The sequence below is a fragment of the Mustela putorius genome, unplaced genomic scaffold (assembly GCF_011764305.1).
Source record: "Mustela putorius furo isolate JIRA1106 unplaced genomic scaffold, ASM1176430v1.1 tig00000174_pilon_pilon_pilon, whole genome shotgun sequence".
NCBI classification, from domain to species: Eukaryota; Metazoa; Chordata; class Mammalia; order Carnivora; family Mustelidae; genus Mustela; species Mustela putorius.
This window is the reverse complement of record NW_025421304.1, coordinates 38,091,580-38,114,285: the sequence shown is the minus strand read 5'-3', so window position 1 is coordinate 38,114,285 and position 22,706 is coordinate 38,091,580. Positions and strand designations below refer to the sequence as shown.

Sequence of the window (22,706 nt, the reverse complement as noted above, 5' to 3'; positions counted from 1 at the left end):
GTACCACTCACTCAGGCTATGCCTTTCTGATCGGAGGAATTAGAATTTATAATTAAAACACAATTATATTAAAGTTTTATGCCGTCCTTCGTGGCTGCCCAATGAAACCTGTCCTCCTACGGCTGGGGCCGTCGCACATATGAGACTACATACACCCCAGGGGACACTGGAGCCTTGCTTTCCCAGACTCCGTGGCAGCTCGGGGGCAGGTAACCCCCACCGCCCCGACAGGCAGACACAGCAGCACCAGGCTCGTGCTCAGAAGCTGGCAACCGGAGAAGCAGGGCTCAGAGGGCATGGACCTGGCAAAGGCAGTGTCATGGACCCTGGCGCCCAGTGGCAGTAGGATCAGAGATGACAGCATCTGAGCCCAGCAGAACCGGCTGTCCTATCTGCACCGGACCGTCCAGTGCCCGGTTTTGCTCTGCTTCCATCAGTGTGGATTCCAGACTTGGATCTCTGCCCTTTTGGAAAATACACAAGCCACCCAACATCCTTGAGTAAATTCCTTGCTTTGGCCAATGCCGGACCGGGTTCCCGCTCTCCCTCCTACAACTGCTGGATATGTTGTATCTTCAGGGCAATTGCTAAATGTACCAAGAAAACGGTGGAGGGTGTGACTCCTGAGCTCAGGGTCTCGAGTTCAAGTCCCATGTTGGGTGTAAAGCACACTTAAGAATCCATTAGTCACCCATACTTGAAGCCGATTTTAGAATTCTGTATCTGTGCAAATATAACCTGTCAAAAAGGTAAGACAGGGACACCTGGGGGCTCAGTCGGTTGGGCGCCTGCCTTGGGCTCAGGCCATGGTTCTGCGGTCCTGAGATCGAGTCCCACACTGGGATTCTCGGGATACTCGAGCAGCGGGGATTAGCTTCTCCGAATGCCGCTCCCCCTGCTTGTGTGCTCTCGTGCTCTCTCTCTCTCTCTCAAATAAATAAATAAATATATTTTTTAAAAAGAAATACATAATTAAATTGATTAAAAGGACAAAAAAAGGAAATATGATTAATTATGAATCACGATCTCTGGGTGGTTATTTTTCCCATCTCTTTATACATTTCTGCATTTTTCAAATATCTCAGTAAATATCTCAATAATCAAGAAAAAAGTACCATGGAAAAGAACTAGAGGCCATAGAATGGGGCAGGGTATTTGAAAATCATGTATCTGATAAGAGACTTGTGTCATGTATCTAGAATATAAAGGAATCTAACGACTCAAAAAGACACGCAAAACAGTAAAAGTTGGGCAAAATAATCCAAATGGACATTTTTTTTTCCAAAGAAGATGGACAAACAGCCAAAAAAATACATGAAAAGATACTGCACATCATTAACCGCCTGGGAACTGCAAAATGAAATCACATGAGACACCACACACACCAGGGAGACAAAAATAGAAAAGATAGGAACAGGGGCACCAGGCTGGCTCCGTTGGTAGAATGTGGGACTCTGGACCTCAGGGTCTTCAGTTCAAGCCCCGTATTAGGGGTAGAGCTTTCTTTCTTTCTTTCTTTCTTTTTTTTTTTTAAAGATTTTATTTATTTGTCAGAGAGAAAGAGAGAGCGCAAGCACAGGCAGAGAGAGTGGCAGCAGAGTCAGAGGGAGAAGCAGGCTCCCCGCGGAGCAAGGAGCCCGATGTGGGACTCGATCCCAGGATGCTGGGATCATGACCTGAGCCGAAGGCAGCTGCCCAACCAACTGAGCCACCCAGGTGTCCCTAGGGGTAGAGCTTTCTTAAAAAAAAAAAAAAAAAAAAGAAGAAGAAAAGAAAAGAAAAAAGACAATCACAAGTGTTGACAAGGATGGGGGGAAATCAGAGCCCTCATACAGCACTGGTGGGAAAGTAAAATGGGGCAGCTGCTTTGGAAAATAATAGGGCAGTTCCTCAAAAGGTTAACCATAGGGTTATGGTATGACTCAGCAATTCTACTCCGAGGTGTAGAGCCAAGACAGCCGGAGATCCATGTCCACACAAAAACTTGACCATGAATGTTAATATCAGCATTATTCACAACAGCCAAATGGTAGGAACACAAGGCAGATGTCCACCGCCTGATAGGTGGATAAAGTGTGGTCTGCCCGTCCAGCGGAATGTATCTAGCAACAAAAAGAACTGAAGGATGGACGCCCACCCACGACAACACGGATGGACCTTGTCAAACATCACACTAGGAAGCCGGTCACGAGACAGCATATAATGTGTGGTCCCATTTACCTGGAACGTCCAGAAAAAAGCAAATCTAGAGAGAGAGAGAGTAAGTGTGTGATTTTAGGTGGTTGGAGAAAAGGGGAAATGGGGAGAAATGCTCAAGGGGCAGGGGTTTCTGTTTGAGGTAATTTAAAGAAACATTCTAAAGTTGCTTGTGGCAATGGTTTTCCAACTGCGAATACACTAAAAACCAGAGAATGGTGTACTTTAAGTGAGATAATGGTATAGTATGTGAATTGTATCTCAATAAAGTTGTTTTAAAATGTTAAAAAAAAAAAACTGGAGGGAAATGTTCCACAGTGGCTTTCTTCTGAGGCTTCCTCTTTTCTGTGGGTTTTGGGTTGGTTTTGGGGTGTATGTGTGTTGTTTCCAGGCCTTGGCACGAACTGAGACTCGGCAAATGTTTGATTGATTGAATGGATGGGCAGAGGACAAAGGGATGGCTAGATGGGTGGACGGATGGTGGTTGCTGGCCTCCAAAATGGCCCCAGTGAGCCTCATCTCCTGGGCTTTATGCCCCTGTGTTGCCTCCTCCAACACTAAACAAGGGTTGACTCTGACTGACAGAATCCTGTGGAAGGGACAATGTCTGATGTACGAGGCTAGGATGTAAAAGGCATTGCAGCTTCTGCGTTGTCCCTTGGGCTGCTCTCTTAGGAGGAAGACAGCCACCACGCTGGGAAGACAGGTGGAGGGGGACTGAGGTCTCTCACCAACGGCCAGCACTATCTAGCCAGTCAGTCCTGATTCCTGACCCTCAGAAACCAGGATAATGAATTATTGTTTTTTATTTTTTTATTTTTTTTTAAGATTTTATTTATTAATTTGACAGAGAGGAATCCCAAGTAGATGGAGAGGCAGCCAGAGAGAGAGAGGGAAGCAGGCTCCCCGCTGAGCAGAGAGCCCGATGCGGGACTCGATCCCAGCACCCTGAGATCATGACCTGAGCCGAAGGCAGCGGCTTAACCCACTGAGCCACCCAGGCGCCCCCGAATTATTGTTTTTTAAACCATTAAGTTTTGGTGCCAGGGAGCAACAGATTACTAATGGGGATCTATAAAGGGGGGGATGATGGATGGATGGATGGGTGGTTGGAAGGTTGGAAGGTTGGATGGAAGAAGGAAAGAAAGCAGGAAGAAAGACGGATGGAATTTCCAATTTGGGCCTTTCCTAGGACTTTAGTTAAAAAACTCACCCAAAAGTAAAGGAGTCGCCACTACTCCAACATGAGTCTCTTTTCAAAACGCTCCATCTCAATCGGGTTTCAGGCCCAGCAAACATCCCTGCACAAAAGATGCGAGGTCACTGCACTTCCTACCACATTTCCTCTCCCTCGCCCGAAGTAGCAGCAAGTGGAAACAACTGGCACCTCTTACATTATTTCAGAAAACGTGTGTAGAGGACTGGTGTGTCTGTTCCAGGCCTGGGCTCCGGGTCGCAGGGTTCCCAAGACAGATCAGACTTGGAACAAACAGCCAAGAAAGCAAGGTGAAAGTGGTGCGGCCACTCAATGAAAGGGCGAGGTTCTGCAGTGTAGACACAACTGGTCAAAGTGTAGCTCCCCTGCGTGGGCAACCCAACCTCTCTGTACCCGGACTGCTGGCAGTAGTAATAGAGACCAGCAGCAGTTACTCCTGTCCCACTGAGCTGTGTCTGAGAAACAGGAGGGGAAATGGCAAGTCATCCAACTGGCCTTGCAGGGCAAGTGCGGCCCGTCCACCAGGCCTCACCCATGGGCTTGGCAACCCTGGTGAGGGCTCTTCCCCATGACTTTAGCATCGACCTCGGAAGTCCCACTGCGCCCCTGGACGAGCCCATCTTTCCTCCCGAAAATGCTGTCACCTTCCCTGGTCTCCCTGGAAACATACTGCGTCAACCCGGAGTCAGGGCACGGGACAGAGGAGGGTGAGGCGTGGCTACACTCATAGCCGGGCTCACCCGGGGAATGACTGTCTTTGGATAAACTCTGTAGAACTTTCTTTTCCTAATGGCATGGTTGCAGCGTCCCTGAGGGGGTGCTCTCCAAGCTTCTGCAGAGACGGCTTTCGGGATCCGAGAGCGTGGACAATCAGTTAAAGATAGAGGCAGCGACTTGTCTCCTGCTCAGTCACCCACTTGCTCGGCTGGGCAGCACTTTCCTGCTTGCCAAGACTGCCCACATGCTCTGTCTCTGTTTATCTCACCCCCGACCCCGGTAGAAAGGCAAGGGAGGGTTTCCAGCCTCTTACAGGTCAGGAAACGGAGGCTCAGAGAGGCCAGGCAGCCGGCCTAAGAACACACAGCGGGTTGTTCCCCTTCCTTCCTTTTCCTCCCTTTGTGCTGTTCCTGGGAAGATGACCTTTGCGGAGCTCACTGCTTCTGACCTAAGCTGGCGAAGTCGGCTGGACTCCCAGGGCAGACTGGGACACAGCACAGGTGTTCAACAAATACTTGTAAAAACACCGTCCTCCCTGGGTGCACCTGGGTGGCTCAGTGGCTTAAGCGTCTGACTCTTGGTTTTGGCTCAAGTCTTGGGCTCAGGTCATGGTCTCTGCGTTGCAAGGTCAAGCCCTGTGTTAGGATCCAAGCTCAGTACAGAGTCGGCTCGAGATTTCCTGCCTTCCCTCTCACCCTGCCCCTGCTCATGCTCTTTCTCTCTCAATGAAAAAATAAAATCTTTAAAACAAGACAAAAAAAACCACTTTTTATATAATCATTATGTTAAAAAATGAAAATGAAAAAATGAAAAATAATGGTAACTATTTATTTTTAATGACTACGATGTGCCAGGCGTTTTCTTTTCTTTTTTTTTTTTTTTAAAGATTTTATTTATTTATTTGACAGAGAGAGATCACAAGTAGACAGAGAGGCAGACAGAGAGAGGGAGAGAGAGAGAGGCAAGCAGGCTCCCTGCTGAGCAGAGAGCCCGATGCGGGACTCGATCCCAGGACGCTGAGATCATGACCTGAGCTGAAGGCAGCGGCTTAACCCACTGAGCCACCCAGACGCCCCTACATGTTATTCTACATAATGTTTGTGGCATGTTTGATCTAATGCCCCAGAACAAATATTAGTGCCCCTTTGTGGACGTCGGCAAATATTGGAGACCCCCTGGTCTTGACATGTCAGGTGTGGTCCCCGTTCATGAGCTCTGCCCCAGGGCCATGCAGAAAGTCCTTCACTAAAGGCGACTTGCGTGAAATTGAGTGCTGGTTCCTTACCAGGCTCTGGATGTCGATAAACTGTGAAAAGAGGTGCACTGCTTCGTGAATTTCCACATCACCTACCACCTGGTATGCGGAAAGGAACAGAGAAGACAAAACAGGAAAAGAAAGAGGATGGGAAGGGGTGGGGGGTGGGGGGCATCCCGGAGGCTTCTCTGTCCTATCCTGTCCCAGGCGGAGGAGACAAAAACCAGAAGCCAACCTCGTTGACGAGGGTCAACCTCCGGGCAGGGTCTCTAAGGTCCAAAGCCCTCCGCCTGCCAGGTCTTGCCTTGACCTTTCTTCTGGAATCACCTGGATTCCAGCAGAAGCAGCTCCCGCAGGGAAGGGGGCCGTATACGCCGGGGACCCAGCCCAGGCAAGCTGGCCAGGCTGCACCCGCACACCAGCTGGGTCTCCACCAGAGGTGGGACTAGAGCCCATGGAGTCCTGGCTGCTGGCCGAGGGACAGGGGTAATCAGCCCCCACTAACCGGAACCCTCCAGCTGGCTCTCCTCGAGAGGAAAGCGCCAAACCACTGCTCCTTTCATCTCAGTCCAGAGAGCCTTTTCCCCATCCCTGTCATCATGCCTGTGGGCAGTCCTCAGGGACCCGCCCAGCTCTCCTCATCCCTCCCCAAATTCGGGACCCAGACTGAATGTGGCCACAGGAGTATGGCATGATGAAGGTCAAAGGAAGAAATGAATCCTCTTCGCCTGTGCCCAGGATCATCTATCAGCCTTGGTTTCCCCTCTGATCTGGGCTCAGGCCTTCCCAGAGTTAGCCGGAGCCATTGCTTCCTGATTTTGTTTTTTTCCCCAAGAGGTTAACCATGGACAGGGAAAGAGAAACTCCCTCATTGAAGACAGAATCCCAGGGACCTGGAAAAGTGGGGTAAAAAAATCAGAGTCCCGGGAAGGGAGGAGGGCTGACTCCAAAAGGATGCTCTATGGAGGGACAGGGCTGGGGGCAGGCCACGGAAGCAGCGGGTTCGCAGGGTCAGATCCCTGGAAAACCCAGCACAAACAGTTACCAGAGCTTCTGGGGCCCAGGCACCAGTCTAAGGACATGCTCCCGTACCACCCCAGCCCCACAAGGCAGCTGCTGCCCCCATCCCACAATCCAGCTGAGACACTGATGCACAGAGGGTAAGTGACCCACCCAAGCCCCCCCACCCCTCGGGAAGTGGCAGAACCGGGATTTGAACCCATGATGTCTAGCTCCTGATTTTGTATCTCCCTGTCCACAGTGTGACCTGAGGGCCTTCCCCAATGCCTGTGTCCTACTTGAAACCCCAAGACTTTGGGCAGTTCCTCAAAAAAGTTGAACATAATCACCACATGATCTAGAAATTCCACTTCTAGGTATACACCCCAAAGAACTGAAAACCAGGTCTCAGGCATTTGCACACCCATGTGTGTTGCTCACACATTGTTCACGAAGGCCAGGATGTGCGAGCAAGCCAAGGGTCCCTGAGGGTTAGGAGAAGGAGCACAACTTGGTCTCAACAGAGAAGGAGACGCTATTCAAACAGAGAAAGGATGGAAATTCTGACTCATGCTCCAACAGGGAGGAACCCTGAGGACATTATGCTAATTGAAATAAACCAGTCACAAAAAGGCCAAGTCTGTAGGATCCCATATAGGAGGCACGGAGGGCGGTCCAATGGGTCAAGATGGAAAGCAGAGGCGGGGCTGCTGGGGCTGGGGCCGGCGGTGGGGAGTTGTGTTGAACGAGGAGGGACTTTCAGTCCAGGAAGATGAGAAAGTTCTGGAGGTGGAGAATGGTGACGGTTGCACAACAGTGTGAGTGTCCCTAAAGCCGCGAACTGTATACTTCATGGTTAAAGATGGTTCATTTTATGTTACACATATTTTACCACAATGAAACAAACCTTGACCTAGGGCTTTGGGATGGCGCTGGGCTGGGCACGCGCCAACAGGGACTGACATGTGCTCTTTGACCCAACTGGCCAGAGGAGCTGAGGAGGCTACAAGCCACAGAGCAGAGGTCACACTCCCTGTCAAGCCGAGCTTGAGGGCTGTACCTGCTCTAGGAGGGAAGCGGGGGACGCTGGGACAGGCGGAGGTGGGGAACAGATTGGGGGAGCTGCGACTGGGTTCCCTCAGCAGGGCCTGGGGGAGAGGGTGAGCCCTGGCTGGCTCAGACCCGCTGCAGGCTCTGCCGGACCCAGGCAAGGCCCTAAACCCTTGCTGTGTCCCAGGCTCTCTGCCTAACATGACACATACAGCACCACGTTTATTTCTGCAACCTCTGGAAGGGGTCTTCTTTGTGCCCATTGCATGGATGGGAAAACTGAGGTCCAAGAAGAAAATACAAGTACACATTTCTCAAAGCCCATCTTCTTCCCAGGCCGCAGCTCCTCGGCCCACCAGGGGCACTCATGGTTGAGATGCCCAGGGCTAGGCTGGAGCATTTACCCAGGGCCGGGGTCCTCACCTCCCTGGGCATCCAGACGGGTCTGGCTGGAGTTCAGGAGTCATGAACTTGGGCCACGTCCTCCATGGAAGCTTCTGGAGGCAGTTTCAGCCCCCGTGGAGCCTGAAAGAAGGGTGGGCAGCCAGGGGGTGTGGGCAGTGTTTTAAGTCTGGCTGAGAGAGAGCTCAGGGAGCCCACTCCCTGCTCTCGGGGGCTCAGGGGAGGGCCTGGAGGGGCGCGGATGGAAGTGCTGGTGGAAAAGGGCTCTCTGCCCAGGCGGCCGAGCCCTTCCAGGAGAGACACAAAGGCCCCATGGCTGCCATTAGTGCCGACACAGCGGCCTCCGCCCCAGGGAAAAGAGGAAGTGGTCAGAGCAGCAAGAGAGAACCTTCAAAGAGGACGTGTCCCAACTCCTATCACCCCCTCCCCTCGCGGGAAAAGGGGCCGCCACCGAGCTGGCCTTCTACTTCTGGGAACCTCCCACCCAAGGAAGTCGGGGGAAGACAGAACCTGCTTTAACCCCACAGTGACCTCCTGAAAACTCTCGAGAATTCTGGGGGCCTCCAGGCCTCCAGCCTTGGGGATCCCCGAGGTCCACGGGACAGTGGGAGTCCCCAGTCTAGTGGCCAGCACTCAGCAAGCTCAGAGCACTCGGGAAATGGAGGGGGCGGGCCATCACGGTGAAGAATGTGCCTCTGGAGTTGTGGGTTCCAATCCCACCTCTGGCCAGGTTGCTCACCTTCTCTGGGCCCCAGTGTCCTCACCTAGAATGTGGAGACAACCAAGTCCTCTAAAGACCGGTGAGGGCTCAGTGAGGCGTGAGATGGTGATCGCTAAAGGCAATGCCCCCTCGGCAGATGTTTGATAAAATACAGCCACTCTCATGCCAGGGCCGATCTCAGAGGCCCGGGGGCCCGCGGCGGGCTGGCAGCAGGTAGAGGCTGGGCCCAGGCTACATCCAGAGAAAACCAGCCATGGTTTTCCGTTCCTACCGCAAACGGAAAGAGAACCGGAGAAACCTTAAGGACAAAATGGGTTTGATGATGGGGTGATCCCCATCTCTCCAGAGGTCCACTTGGAACTCTCTTCAAGGCAGAGTCTAATTCTCAAACACCTCCAGGGAAGGAAGTAGCCCCACCCCAAAACAGCAGAGCATGAAGGGTCTGGGACACTATCTCAGGGGCTGAGCCAGAACTCTGCTGCCTCCCATGCAGCAGATGTCACCTGTCTGTTGTCACTAAGGGTTCAAGTCTAGCTCTGAAGGATACCCAAGACTGCTCTAGGCTTATGGTACAAGAGGCTTTTGCCGATCTCATGTTCTATCGTCAAGAAGCAGTCAGCTGGGCTGGGACCTGAGCGAGGCAGGCAAGGGGCCTAGGGTGGGAGCCTGAGAGGGATTGCCTCCTGCATCTTTTCCTTTTAGGGTCTCCCCGGGTCCCTCACTCATCTCACTCTCTCCAGACCTTGGCAAGCGATCTCTGGTTCCCACTCCTCCCTCTTTCAAAGAGTACAGCCCCCTCCACTTCCAAACTATCCGCCAAGAACCAAATAGGATGCTTTGTGGGAAGATCCTAAAAATGAGAGAAAGGAAGAAATGGGAGCAATGCTTTGGGCAGGAGGCTCCTTTCTTCCTCAGAGCCCTTCATGTCACAGGGTAACTCGTTCTATTAAGACGGAGACCGTCTTCTACTTCAAGTTCAGCAACCTCTTTTCCAAAATTCTGCCCACCCCCTCAAGGAAGCACTGGAAATATAAATAGAAACTCTTAGAGACACGGGACCAGAAGTTTACACCCATTTTGTGTGACAAAAGAACAAGGGACAGTAATATTTTAGAAATTCACTTAAGAGGAAACACAATTGGCCAACTTAAAAAAAAAAAAAAAAGGAAAAGATGGTCAACCTCACTATTCTTCAATGAAATGAAAATGAAATGCTCTTTTTACATTTGAATCAAATAATTTGCTTATTTAACAACATATTAGAGACACCTTTCAAGGTCAGCAAATTCAGCAAACTTCATTGGTCTTGGTTGTGTTTATTGACTGGTTGTTTCCGGTTCTGTGCCTTATAAGCAGTGCTTGTTTCTATATGTATCTTTGAATACTTGGGTGAGAATATTTACAGAAAAAAAATTGTTTTCCATTGTAAACGCTGGGTCACATATCAAAACATAAACGTATATTTTAAAATTTGACAGAAATGTCCAACTGCCCTTCAAATACTCTACTTTTTGACCTGATAACAATATCCTCTATTACTTTATTATTTTTTTAATTTAAAAAGCCACTTTGTTAAAGATTTAAGATGATAGAGATGGTAAAAAAAAAAAAAAAAAAAGCAAGCCAGATGGGCTCGGGGAAGAGGCTCTTTGGCTGAGTTAACTCTTGGTCCCCCAAATAAACCCCCAAACCAGTTGCGCATGAACATGTAAATCAGACCCATGTTCTGGGTGCCCAGCGTTGACTTCTGTTTCCTGCCTGGAGAGCCCCCTGTAAACTCAACAACGGGAAGGCAGCTGGGCTGAGCTTCAGTGAGTATCCAGCGCCTGGAAGTCAGCCCCACCCATGCCCTTTTACCCTGGACCCTCTCCATCTGTATCCAACCCTCGGAACTTGGAGAGGTCACCTGCAGGAGGGAAGGAGCCAGGCTGGGTCACCGGAAATGTCTCGGTTTCCATCTCAGCTCTAAGAGTGTCTCACTGCACTTGTCTGACTTCAAAGAAGTTGCTAAGACTTGCTGGTCCTCAGTTTTCCTAATCTACAAAATAGGTCCACTAAAACCTGCCTCACTGGATCGTGATGAGGGGCAGATGTAGGAAAGGATGTGAAAGTAACTGGTTTTCCTTCCTTCTGTTTTGGGTTTCCCAACAGGTCTACAGCTGGGGAGTAGGGGAGCCCAGTCTGGGGTTTTCTGACCACAAGTGCTTTCCCAGAAATAGTCTTCTTCGAAGTTATTATTATTATTTTTTTATCTGAACACGTTATACATGGACATGATACAAAATTCAAAGGGTCTAAAAGAGTAAGAAAGAAAAGCAAGACTTTCCCACTCCTGACCCTCCTCCCAAGTCCCTGCCCCAGGGGCAGCCTTTGTCAACTCTTTCTTGTGTGTTCTCTCTGGGTGTTTTGTGCATTTTTGCCTCTGCACCTTGCCTGAAACAAACAAACAAACAAACAAAAGGTTGCCAGTGTTTCTTGAAGCTTTTCCCCCATCAGTGCATAAGGAGCTTCCTCATTTGTGTGTGTGTGTGTGTGTTTATGTCCACTTTTTACTTTGAAAGTTTCAATACTATAAAAAAATTGCAAGAAGAGTAACATGAGCGCCCACAGTTTTAAACTTGGATTCACTGATTATTAATACGCGCTGCCTTTGCTCTGTTTCTCTTCTCTTTCTAAACTTTCCAAGAGCCCAGAGTTAGTTCAGCAGCTATCTACTAAGAAGGACATTCTCCCACATAGCCACAACAGTGATCACACTCAGGAACGTCCACACTGATACAATGCTATTATCTAATATAGAGCCCATAATCGAATTTCCCCAGGTGTCTACAATGTCATTTTTAAGAATCCAGATTCCATTGAAGGATTGCTCAGTGCATTTAACTGCTGTGTCTGTTTAATCTTGTTCAATCTCTCAGCCTATTTAGTCTTTTACCACCACCAACATTTTTGAAGTTCTAGGACAGTTTTGCAAAATATCCCTCAGTCTGGATTTCTCTGACAGTTTCCTAAGCATTTTTTTTTTTTTTGTAGGACTGTTAGGGTGGCATTACCTTTCTTATTGTCAATGGTACATAGTATCCCAGTGCATTACAATTTATGTAACTTGTCCTTTACCCATAAAGGGAAACATGGTTTCCAATCATGTTTCATAAACAATGCTGCAGTGAATATTCTGAAACTTTGGTCATTTTGAAACTGTCCAGTGTGTAGGATAAATACTTAGCAGGGATCCCTGCACCTACACAGACTCCCCTTTATGAAGGATACATGCATTACTACTCCCACTAATACCGGGTGAGGACACTCGCCCCAGAAGGCCGTCTTATTTTTTAACTTGCATCTCACTGTGCCCTAGCTAGTAAGGTCACACATCGTCGTCAGGTCTCTGGGTGAGAAGGTTGCCTTACGTTCCCTTACATGTCCCCCTGGAACTGGCAAGAAATCCTACTTTCCAAAGACAAAGCCCCAAGTGCTCCAGAGGAGCACGACTTTAAAAAAAAAAAAAAAATATTTTATCTATTTGAGAGAGAGAGAGAGAGAGAGAGAGAGCGCGCACAGGAGCGGGGAGAGGGGCAGAGCGAGAGGGAGAAGACGCAGACTCCTGGCTGAGCAGGGAGCCTGCCTTGGGGCTTAATCTCAGGACCCTTACACCATGACCTGAGCTGAAATCAGAGGCTTAACCCACTGAGCCACCCAGGCTCCCCCCCTCCCGGCCCCCGGAGCACCACTCTTGCTCCGGGTTACAAAAAACATCCCTATGCTCTGCGAGGTCTGATTCAAGAGGGAGGAGGGACTGGTTAAGCGAGAAAGGCGTGTTAAGCGCCTTGTTAGTTGCTTGATGGGTCTTATCAAGCCTGCCAAGGAAAAACTATTAATCTGCCCATTGTACAGATAAGGAAACTGAGGTTCTCGGAGGTTACAGCCGGTTTACTCCTCCGGTTGAGGAACAACTGACTCAGGCCCAATTGGTGTCACAGAGGCATGTATAGGTTTTATTCTCCAACCCCCTTGGGTGTTGGTGGTTGGGAGAGACAGAAACAAAACCTACAAATTCACTCCAAATCTACAAATTGTTAACCCCCAACCACCGCCTTTGGTTAGGGTGAATCACCTCGGCCACCGCCGCGAGTTCTCAGATCCCTTGAAAACTACTCTCCCCAACATGCACCGCTCTCACGGACTCTTCCGGCCTCTGCGGACTACATTTCCCAGAACACAGCGCGCCCACACGGGCTCACTTCCGCTTCCGGCCCCGGTGATTCCTGGGTGTTGCGGTCTCCGTGCAGGGCGAGGAGCCGCTTGGGGCTGTCATCCCCACAGGGCTCAAAGGTATGTGTGTGTGTGGCGGGGGGGACAGATGTCACACTTATAAGCCAGGAGACACAGGGGGGACCCCGAAAGCACTTTCCGCCTCCCTTTAGCCAGCAGGCTGGCTTTGTTCGTGGGGGCAACGCCCCGGGAGCCCTCGGTTGAGTCTGACCCACTTTGGGGTTAGTAGAGTTCCAAGGGCCGCGAGAGCCTGCCCTCCATTCTGTGACACCGTGATGCCTCCCTGAGACACCCGCTCCCTTCCAAGCAGGAAAGAAGGAAGGAAGCCCCTCTAACCCGCCGTCTCGTTCCTACCCATTGTTGCCCCTCCGGCGAGGCGGGCTCGGAAAGTCGGAGCTCTCAGCCGCTTCACATTCCGTGGCTCCCCTTGCTCTACGGATCCCGCTCAGACACCACGTCGTGTCCTGTGAGAGCGGACCTAATTTCGCCTCATTCTACGCATCAGCCCATAAATCCCCTGCAGCCTGGCTCCCGGAATGTGCCTTGCTCCCTCTAACCTCATGCCCTTTGGCCAGACAGGTGCCCGGACTGTGCTAACTTCTGCTCTTTGCATGGCTTACAGCTGTTCCCGTGTCATTCAGAGTGCGACCCGGAGACAGAAAGCACCGCGGTTCTTTCCACTGAGCAAATGCAAAGAAGAGTCAGGGGTTCCTAGTGACCCAAAGCAGCTTCTACCCCCCAGGGCTGGAAGAACAAAGGAATCCGCGGACTGAAAATTTAGAAGGTGGGGGGAGGCTACTGGTGGGCTCTGGGCCTCTGAGGGGCTGGCCAGCTTAGACATCACCTCCCAAGAGAGGTGGTCCTGATCCTGGTACCCCACCCCCCAGCAGAGCACCCCACCTTTCCCTTCAGAACACTGTCCATAGATAGCCATGCGGTGCTTGCATGTCCTGGTGTTTGACCCCAGTCTCTCCCCCGGACCCCCCAAAGCAGTGATTAGGCACATTGTACACCACTGGGTTAAGTGTCCCCCACTTTGTAGACAGAATCATTTCTCAGAGACACTGCACTGGGAGTTCCTGCGCTGGCTGGACTGGGACTCTGCCATGTAGCTAAACTCTCCTCGAGGGGCTCCTGGGTGGCTCAGTCAGTTGGGCATCTGCCTTCTGCTCAGGTCATGATCCCCGGGTCCTGGGACCAAGCCCCATGTCGGGCTCCCTCTCAGCAGGGAGCCTGCTCTTCCTTCTCCCTCTGCACCTCCCCCCACTCATGCTCTCTCTCCCTTGAATAAATAAAATTGTAAAAAACAAAACAAAACACCCTCTCCTTGATCTTGAACCTGCTCTTTTCCCAGGACTTTGCTGGAATAGAGTGATCCAGGGGGGCGAAGATCGGCTCCTGGGCATAGGAGGTGGTGCCCCCTCCTGGGGCTGTGCAGGTGACAGTCAGCCCCCCAGAGAAGGAGCTCAGCTTTAAGCACTCAGACCCTGAGCCCTCTTGTCTGACCTTAGCACTGAGCCCTGCCTTGAACATGGCCTGGCACCTACTAGGGGCTCAGTAAATATGTGTTGAGTGAATGAATGGGACCTCACCTCTGTTTCCCAGGACACCAGTCCGCTTGGAGTAATTAATTCTCTAGGTCATCTTTTAGCTGAGAAGGATGATACTGACTTAAAATGTCCCTGCCACGGTACATTTTATGTTATATGTTTTTACAATTTAAAAATGTTTTCACGGAACAACCCTTCCCCCCCTCCCCGGCAGGTAATAAGGCATGTGGTGCAGGGGAAGTACAGCTGCTTTGGGGCCGCACTACCTGAGTTTGCACTGAAATGATTCCTCCTCCAGGCTGCGTGGGCTTGGGCAAGTCCGATGACCTCTCTGAACCACCATTTCCTCACCTGTAAAATACACCTCAAGTAACCTTAAAGCCCAGCACCCTACATGGCACATCGAGGCACTTTATACATATTTGTTTCCTCTTTTTTTTTTTTTTTTTAAGATTTTATTTATTTGAGAGAGAGAGAGCCAGAGAGAGCAAGAGCGGGAAGAGGGGCAGAGGGAGGGGAGAAAGAGACTCCCTGCTGAGTGGGGAGCCTGACTCTGAATTTGATCCAAGACCTGCAGAGCACGGCCTGAGCGTAATCTCTTAAAATGACTCTTAATCTCTTAAATGACTAAGCCACCAGGCACCCCTCCCACCCCGAGAGTTTGTTTCCTCTTGTTGTGAGCGCCAATCACAGCTCAAACAGAGAACCACCCTCTGACTCCCTGAGAGTGGGTCACTGGCCCAGCGCAGGGCTGGATCAAAGCCAAGGCTGAGAGGCCCGGTTCATGGGAGAAGGGGGCTGCCTTGGGGGGAACTCCCTTGCTCTGTGAAGCAAAGAGGACACATGGATCAGAACCCTTTTCAAACTTGCTGAAGCAAAATGGGGAATTTATCGTCTTACCTATTGGGAACTACCTTCAGGTCAAGCTGGATCCAGGGACTCAAAAGACCCTCATCAGGGTTGTCTTCCTCATCAACCCAGTGACTGGGCAGTAGGGCGTAGTGACTCACAGGCCCCTGAGGGCAGGGCAGTGTTGGTGACTATGATTGATAGCCCCACTGAATCAGCTCCCAGGGGAGAAGCCTTGACGTTACCAGAAGAATGAATACATGTAAGATGAGCAGTAAACCTTACTATCTGCCACACACTCTTCTAAGTACTCCTTCTTCTAAGTACTCCTTACAAAATAGGCCTGATTTTCATCACTCCCATTTTACAGATGAAGAAGCTGAGGCACAGGGCGCCTCAGGTCACAGTCAGTGAGGGGCAGAGCTCGCATCTGGCCCCAGATAGTCTGGCTCCAAGTACCAACACTGTACCACTTCCTCCTGTGGCCTCACCGTATCAGACAGTGATGAGAGATGGTCCCGACAGGGGCAGCCCCAGACGGGGCCCCACACTCTCCTGGAGTGGTACGGAGAGCAGCTGCGACCGCAGCAGGCCCAGCCTTCAGTGCCTCCGCATCGGGAAAATGCTGGGAGCTCCTAGAGGACTTACCCCGAGTTGAGGACATCCCCAGGCTCCACCCCAGGGGCAAGAGTCCCGGCTTGAAGAGCCAGATGCCTGCTTTGCCACTGCCATAAGCTGGCTGTGTGACTTGGGGCCAGTCACTGCCCCTCTCTGGGCCTGCTTCTTCCTCTTGCAAATGAGCAAGTTGGGCCTGACTCCCCAACACTGAGGGTTCTCTCAGGGGAAAAGTTGGGGATGAACTGTCCCAACTTGTGGTTGGCCACAAACTGCTCTGTCCGCAGGTGCTGGGAAAACCAGGTGTCCCCTGTCCCCAGCACACTGGTGGCTCTGAGCCCCTGGAGGCACTCGGCCCAACTGTGAACGCTGCTTCCTCTCCCACGACCACCCTTTCTCCAAGGCCCACGTCACTCACCATGCCTGGGCCCGCCCTGACCGGGCCAGGCCGGCGCCCTCCTGCCGCACCTTCTCCATCTGCTGGCTTCACCTCCTGCAGGAGTAACACACTCGAGGGGCAGTGGCTCTCCACTGAGGTGGTTTTGTAGGGTTTCTGGATTTAGCAAAGAAAAAGGCAACCTTTGGGACATCGTGAGACCAAAAAGATGTGAGTCGCTTATCTGAAATGTCACTGGGAAACCTGCCTTTTTGGTCTGGCAACCCTATACCCAGGGGACATCTGTCATATCTGGAAACATTCTTGGTTGTCAGAACTGGGGGTTTCATTGTTGGGTCATGGGATGAGGCCAGGAGGGCCGTTACAAACCCTCCTGTGCCCAGGGGGTCTCCACCACAGGGATTAATCCCACTGAAATGTCAGCAGGCCGAGGCTGAGGAATTCCAGGTGCTCCCCAAAGCTAACCCGCACCCGTAACTCTGATCTCAGGGACTTGGCCAGACGCGGCTGCGGTCGTCCCCCCAGCACGGATGAAATGGCTTGTTCGAGGTCATGCAGCCGGCAAGCAGCAAAGTGGAGTCCTCCACCTGTCTGTGCCTTCTCCTCTCTGATAGACTCCTCTGTTCTTCTAGACAGGGAACCCAGGAGATAGTGGGGGAGTGGGGCCGGGTAGAGCCTCACAGGATCCCCCGACCCCCAGGGAATGGCATGGGTGGGAGCCTCCCCCTCCTGGACTCCTTGTGAGCAGGCAGGCGAGTCCCAGGGTGGAGGGAGGATCCCAGGTGCTGCCACCAGGGGGCAGCAGAGGCTTGGCAATGAGTCCACACCCGCTGGCGTTCTAGGGGAAGGAATTGGTTATTCTTACAGACTCCCCAGTCCCCCTGCCAGAGATCCTGATCCAGGGGGGTCAGCCAGGCTCACCGGGCGTTGGTATTTTTTGAACCGCTACCAGGTGATTGGCACGTGCAGCCAGGACTGCGAGGCACTCGTCTGAGGCCTTGTTTTTCATCCCTGGTAGCTCATTAGAATCACCTGGGAGCCTTGACGAGACCAGCGTGGATGCGGTCTCATCGCCCACCGACAGACAGTGCATAAACAAAACGGGGTCCATTCGGACAATGGAAGGTTATTCAGCTGCAACAGCAATGAAGCTCTGACGTGCCTACAACGACGTCACTGTGCTAACTAAGTCAATCAAGCCCGAGGCCCCGGGGTTCCACTCCGCTGGGTCTAGAGCGGGGGGGGGAACTCGGGGAGACGGAACATGGCCTCGCTGTGGGCTGGGCAGGGAGGAATGGGGAGTGGGGGTTGAACAGGTAGGGCTTCGGTTTCAGAAAATGAACATTTCTGGAGGGGAGCGGTCCACCACCTGAATAAACCCTTTGCCACCGAGCCACACCTTCGAAAGCGGCTAAAACGGTCTGTTTTACAATGTGTACGTTTTACAGTAACAAAATGCGGTGGAAACAGAAATGTTACGGCTACAGTTTAAGATCTTTCCACAAAACAAACCCACAAAGGTCCAGTCTCTGCTCTGAGCAAGTCCTTCAGAGGGCCTGGGGTTGGCGCCCTGGCTCGAAGAGCATCTAGAAGCGTCCCAGGTGAATTTCACAAGCGGGCTGTGGGGCTGAGATCATGCTAAGATCCCAGCGTCACGGAAGAACAGTGGGTACACCATCCCTTTATCTGTTGCCACAGTTTTAAAAATCTGTCCACAAATTCTCTGATGCTCTTCCTTCCAGCGGTGGGTCCTAATTTGCCTCCCCTGAGCGTGGGCTGATGTCAGTTGACTTGCTGACATCAGAGACCTTAGTGATAAAGATCCCCATAGTTTCGGCTTTGGTCGCTCTCTGATCACTCACTGTAGAAAGAGCCACGTCATGAGAACACTTAAGTAGGCTTCCGGAGAACCAGTGGAGGAGAAACTGAGGCCTTCGGCCAACCGCGGTGTGGGACGCCATCGCAGAAGTGGGCCCTCCAGCCCGGGATGCCTTCAGATGAGACCAAGACCGAGGCTGCTGTCCCGATGGCAGCCCCGTGGGAGCCCTGAGTGAGAACCACCCCGCCAAGCCCCTCCTGAGTTCCCGCCCCACAGAAACAGTGAGATGCCTATTTGTTGTTCCAAGCCACTACCTTTTGGGGTGATTTTTTTACAGTGTAGGAGATAGTTAATACACCCACTCATGAGTCACTAAACCATCCACTCATCCTTTCCACGGCCACCCATTCAGCCACCACCGACTCAGCTACCCATCTCCTCGCGTGTCTGTCCATCCAGCCACGAGTCCATCCCCCACGTCTGGTCCTTCATTCATCACTTCCTCAGCCACCCAGCCAACCAGCCGCCCCTCCACCGCGCCTCACAGGACAAACAGACCCATGAAAATATCTGTCGCCCAGGTGAGGAAACATTTTCTAGACCTCAATTCTATGGGACTTGCCCAGACAGGCCAAGGGACTTAGGGGGTTGGTCAGGAGAGGCTGGCCCCCTCCCTCAAAGGTGGAAGTCGGCTCCCCACCCGAAGCCCCGCCAGCCTCCTTTTGTCCTGCTGAGAACCACCCCGAGTCCTCCCACAATCCTTTAGGCCTGCTCGGTAGGAAAAACCGCGTTCTCTCAACGGACCACCCCCACACCAGGGAGGCTGCCAATCCTACGGCTGCTGGCTGTGGCTGGGGGCCATCAGCCTAGGGAAGGAAGACTGGGAACAACAGAGCCTCCTGCCCCACTCTGGAGGAGCCTGTGACCCCAAGATTTGGGCTCTTCTGGAGGCTGAGTAGAACAGCCACAGAAAAGCCGGTTTCTTTCTTATGACAGGCCTCGTGGTCTCCTCCCTGAGAACATTAGAGAGGCCCAGGCCCTCCCCCAACACATACCTTTTTCCAGATGAATCCCATCTCATCCCTCAGTTTTCTCATCTACAAAGTGGGAATAATGAGGGTATTTGGGAGCTGAGAGGACACAGTGCACAGGAGGGCGCTCAGCCGGGGGCCACTGGCGGCAGGTACGGAAGCATGCCTGCTCATCTGTGAGGACAAGAGTGCAGAGTCTCAGTAAAACCCACGGCCTCCACGCAGCAGGCAGCAGACTCAGGAGACAGTCCCCTCCTCTCCTCTCGGCTTTGCTCACTCTGCTCTGGCTGCATCTTCTCCTCTTCCTCTCACACTCCTTACCTGCTTTGACCTCAGGGCGTTTGCACTGGCTGTTCTCGCCGCCTGGAATGCTCTTCCCCGCAAACATCCCTTGGATCCTCCCTCTCCTCCTTCAGGTCTTTACCCAGATTTCCGCTTCTCACCGACGCCTTCCCGGGGCACCTTCCCTCTATTCTCTCCATCCCCTTGTTTGGGTTTTCTTCCCATCACATCTACCCTTTTAAGACACTACATCCTTTTCCTTATTAATTCTGTTTCTTACCGGACTTCTCCAGAACACAACTCCCCAAGGGAGGGGTCTGGTCTTTATTCACTGCTAAAGGCAAAAGGCAATCCGAGTGTGACCCCTCCCCACCACCGCAACCAGGATCCTGTAAATCTACTTTAACATAAAAAAGTTCCTTTGGAAGCTTCCTTTATCTCTAAACCCCCAAGATATGTTTTGGCAATCACACCCCCCCCCACCCCTCCTTGGCTCACCCATATGCATCTGAAGGGTCTCCTGACTAAGGTTTTATCAGATGGTAATAAATGACGTTTTCCCACAACAGCTAGCCCCTCAAGGTCCTGGAAAGCTTGCTTCCAAAATTCCTGAGAAACCTCTGCTATTCCTAACCCCCTTCCCACTTGGAAGTCTATAATGGGCCACGCCTCAGGACCCCAGTGTGGCTCTTCCTGCCCCAGGGCCCTGGCCCATGCTTTAATAAAACCACCTTTTTGCACCAAAGACATCCCAAGAATCCTTCCTTGGCCATCGGTGTTGAACCCTAACACCCTCTTTCCTACATCAGCAGCAGCTGGAGGTAGGTGACTAGCAACTTGGGGCGGGACCTGGGGGACCCTGTGGCACCCTGCGGCAGGGACCCTCACTCCCACTCCACCCAGTCCTGCCAAGTGCGCACACCGGGGCCACAGCGCGAGCACCCCCGTGACCAGGTGGAGAAGCAGCAGTGAGCACACAGCGACAAGGGCAACACCTGCCAAGTCCAGGACAGGCGCCCCCCTCAGAAGTGGGAAGAAGGAAGAGGCCTGAAATGAGCGAGAATCCGGAGGTGAACCTGAAGTCAACTGCCTGGACACTGTGTTCCTGAAGGGGTCTTTTAAGAATCTGGAAGGGAAGATGAGCACGTGGAGAGACAAAGAGAACCCCACTGCCTAGTGCGCTCCTGGGGGCGGCGGGGACAGATCGCCGCTTCTCCCTCGCGGGGTCGTGCTGGGGGCCGCAGGAGCGGGCCAGGCGCTGGGCACCCGCAGGGCCCCAGGACGGCCTCACTACGGGCCTCGCTACAGGCTCTGGGAAGGAAGGGGTTCGTGGACACGAAACCCTGGAGCCGGTGCGGGGGGTAGGTCGACGGGACGGACGGAGCAAGCCCCTTCGGTCTGTTACTGTGGGGAGGGCCGCGGGGGACCCCGCGCTCTTTGAAGCCAAAGCGTCTCCCAGCCCGCACGAAAGGAGCCGCGTCTGGGCGACAGGGGTGGGCGCAGGCTGCGGGGGGCAGGACCCCTCGGGGTCGCGCTGGGCCGCGCTTTGGGGCCGAGCTGCACGACGCGGGCGCGCTCCTCCCGCTCCCCTCAGCCCCGCCGCCGCCTCCCCAGCCCCGGGGTCCGCCGCAGCTGCAGGGCGTGCGCCGGGGAAGCCGCGGTCTCCATGGCAACGCTGACGTCACGGGCCGCGGCCGGGCGCGCCGCCTCCCGCCCCCACCCGCCGGCCTGGCGCGGCCCCAGCCGGGCTCGGCAGCAGCTGGGGCCGCAGGGGCGTGGGCGCCGCCACCCCGCCTTCTGACCCGTCCCGTCCGCGCCGCCACGGGCCGACAGGTGTGAGCCCGGCCCGACAGGTGTGAGCCCGGCCCGCCGCGTCCCACCTGCCCGCCCGCCCCTTCGCCCTCCCGGGGCTCGCCGCGGGCCGCTCGCTGGGCGGACCCGACTTCCTGTTCCGTCCGCGAGCAGCCCCGCCCCCGGAGCGCGGCCTGCGGGGGGGAACGCGGGCGGCGGGCCGCGGCGACCCCCTCCTCCGCCCTCCCGGACTCCCGGCCGCCTCCCTCCCGCCCACTCCTCAGTGGGGGCGGGGGGTGCGCGCTCGAACAAGTCTCCAAGCGTCACGCACCCCTTCCCCACCGCTCTGCCTCCGCCCCCTGCCGCGCTCTCCTGCAGCTCAGGCCCCCACGTCCTCCTCCTCCCGGCTGCGAGTCTCTGCCTCGCCCCGGCCACGCCCTGCCTCTGGGCCTCCGCGCCCGCTCTTCCCACTGCCTGGAAGGCGGTTCCAGGCTCCACCTGCCCGGCGCGCGGGTCCTCTGGGGCTCTTCAAGGTCGGGGCACCTCAGCTCGGTGCTGCCCCCTCTCGGAGGCGCTCGTTGCCGCAGCCTGCCCCTCCCTGCAGCCCCCTCCGCCGCACTCAGGAGACGGCTTGTGGGGTTGGCTGGGGGCGGCCTCCTTCCCCAGACTGCGGGGGGTGGCGGACGGCCTTTTGCTTTATTTACTCCTGAGTCTGCAGCGTGCCTGGCACCCAGTAGGTGTTCGGTACATTAAAAATAAATAGCCTTATTGAGGGGCGCCTGAGTGGCTCACCAGCTCTAGATCAGGGCTCCGACCAGGATCTCTGAGTAGTGGGATCCAGCCTGGCCTGGGGTTCCAGGCCCCCTGGGAAGTCTGCTCCAATTTGCCTCTCTCCCTCTGCCCCTTCCCCTGTTCTTTCTTCTTCTAATAAATAAATAAATAAATAAATAAATAAATAAAATTTTTAAAAAAAGCCTACTTGAGATATAATTCACTGACCACACAACCCACTCAAGCACAGCGTACAGCGGGGCGTTTTTAGTGTACTTGCAGCATTGTGCCGGCATCACCGCAGGAAGGAGAACGTTTTCATCACTCCAAAATGAAAGCAGGGCCCCTGCCTGTCCGCCCAGCCCCTTGGCCCTGAGCAGCTGTTAGTGGACTTTCTCTGTCGATGTCTACCAAGCTTTCTCTCCTAAATGAATATACTACCTTTCTTTCAAAAAAATCAGTTAAAGTGGACAGGAGCTTGCTTACCAGAAGGCCTGGGGGCTGGACCCTTGAACCCCGCAGCTCTGCAGGTCAGTTCTGTAAGGGCCTCCCTCCAGGCTGGGCACCTGTGAGACCCTCCCGCCCGAGGTCGCTCACAGGCAGCTCTGAGGCCGAAACCATGTTCTCCCTGCGTTAGGCTATTTCAAGTCCTGGACGCATGCTGTTCTCCACTTCTCGTGCTCTGGGTTTATGGAAGTTCTAGAACTGTGCTGTCTGTAGGAGAGCCAGATATGGCTGCTGTGGAGTGCTTGAGATGTATGTGACTGGTCCCA

At 53.3% G+C, this 22,706-nt stretch overlaps 1 long non-coding RNA gene across 1 annotated transcript; it reads right to left on the bottom strand.

The window, feature by feature from the left end:
- Positions 1-3,151: 3,151 nt before the first annotated feature.
- LOC106005944 lies at positions 3,152-21,245 on the bottom strand. The gene is made up of 5 exons (XR_006605628.1): positions 19,114-21,245; positions 16,711-18,285; positions 14,645-16,395; positions 7,857-10,989; positions 3,152-3,497 (listed from the first exon to the last, which is right to left on the bottom strand). It is a non-coding gene; the product is annotated as an uncharacterized LOC106005944 (long non-coding RNA).
- Between the last annotated feature and the right edge of the window lie 1,461 nt (positions 21,246-22,706).